We start from the raw sequence: 2,060 nt of genomic DNA on the forward strand, positions 1-2,060 counted from the left end.
TTCATCAGAACTTCCTGTTAACAGAAAACAACCCCCCTAATAACTTGTTAAGCAAAGCCTAGGTATTTGCGTTTAACGATTAAAAAAAGTGATTCCCACTAATAGCCATGATTCGCAAACACTATTGTAAGTTATTTATATGTAATGGATTGAGTCCAATCCAAACGGTTTCATTTATTGGATTTTCTTCATGTAGATTTCTCAAATTCTTTTTTTTTTGTTTGTTTTTGTTTTTTGTTTTTTCGAGACAGTGTTTCTCAAATTATTCTCAATGACTAGATAGTACGGTCCAACAATTTCTTAATAATTTATTAAGTCTGAAGAGAAAAATAGTATTCTTTCAGTTCACCACTCAAACCCAACGAATACATTTGTGGATATCAACAGTGTGCTACTGACACCAAAGGATCAAGAAGACAATGCCCATGAGTAGGTTACCTGCTCCTTGAAAATGTTCGTCATCTTTCACACACTTTTAACTCCTTGTATTCATTACTTTAAAGAAATTCATATGGAGAGCTCTGACAGGAAATTTTTCAAAAGAAAATACTCAGGAAAGGAACGAACAACCATCCTTAGACTTCAGTCTTGGCTTATGACAAAGCCATGGCTCATATGGCTCCAACAGAGACTGTGTCTGCCTAGGAGTGAGCGACAGAGAGCTCTCTAAAAACACTGGGATTATGCCACCGTATGCATATAGTTAATGAGAGGAAAACAAGCATTTCCTTTGCAACCTGCCCACCAGTTACTCTGAGACATCGTTTGCACTGCTGGGGACTGACCTCAGGGTCTCGCCGTTAGGCAAGTACTCTACCAATAAGGTCTAAGTTACAGTGCCCAAAGATTGGCTTGGAGTACTGTAAATCACAATTGAAAAGATGTATGCAGTTGTCCAAACAATGAATATAACTTTACTTGTAAAAATGCTTACTTTGCATGGGTCATATATAATAGTAATAATGAGGTAGAAATGAATCAGAGGAAAATTATAAGAAATAATTTGAGATACAAATTTCAGTGCCATACACCATCATTTATGGAGGTTTTTGAAATTGCTGGCAAAAACTTTGTAAATGATCACAACATTGAGGTATATATTTAGCTTAAGTATGAACAAAACATTTTATACCACTGCCTACAGGACTCATGCACAGCTATTTAATGCATCATTCAAATTTTAATATTTAACTTTTTCCTCATGTTTCAAACATGATTATGTGATCATATATACACACAAGACACAAAGGACAACACTAAGTATTATCTCAACATAACTATTTTGACTAAATAATTAACATTAAAATGGTAAGATAAAAAAGCTGGTATGTGTGCATGCACACACATCATAAATACTGGATATGGAGAATCGGCATTCTCTCATAACAAATATTCAGAGCTGAGATTAGTGGTGCATGCAGACCTTTAATTCCAGAACTTGGAAGGCACAAGCAAGGAAACCAACTGAGTTCAAGACCAACACGGTCTACATAGCAAGACCCTGACTCAAACCCACCATCCCCAACCAACCTACTCATCATTACCTAGTTGAACTGCTTCTCTTGACAAAGGACACAAAAATAATCCTGCTCCTAACTATGGAAAAGTTTTAAGATGGATATACTTTCAACAGAATGAGACACCACAATGAAGGCTTCATGAATAATTTATTCCATTTGAAGTTTTGTTTTTTGTTTTTTTTTTTTTAAAAAGTATAAACTTTTTCATTTCCTCAATCACAATTTGTACAACTCAGTGTTATGGCATTCGGCAGCAATAGTGTTTGTTCCTTATTCTTTTTTAAAATTTTTTGTCATGTTAAAAAGAAAAGCAATTGGACCATATTAAATGTCACTGCTAAACAACTTAAAAACGCCCCTTCATAAAGTGACCAAGCTATTCTGAGAGGGTGGATGCTCACATGTCCAGTAATGATGTCATAATCTGTAGTTTAAACTCAGTAACTTTAAGGTCCACAAATCCAGTTTACTTTAAAAACTAAAGCTATTTTAAAACTTCAAGAATATCTCAACCTGAGGAGTATTTTAGGTCCCAAATCC

This window comes from Mastomys coucha, unplaced genomic scaffold (genome assembly GCF_008632895.1).
Source record: "Mastomys coucha isolate ucsf_1 unplaced genomic scaffold, UCSF_Mcou_1 pScaffold5, whole genome shotgun sequence".
NCBI lineage: Eukaryota > Metazoa > Chordata > Mammalia > Rodentia > Muridae > Mastomys > Mastomys coucha.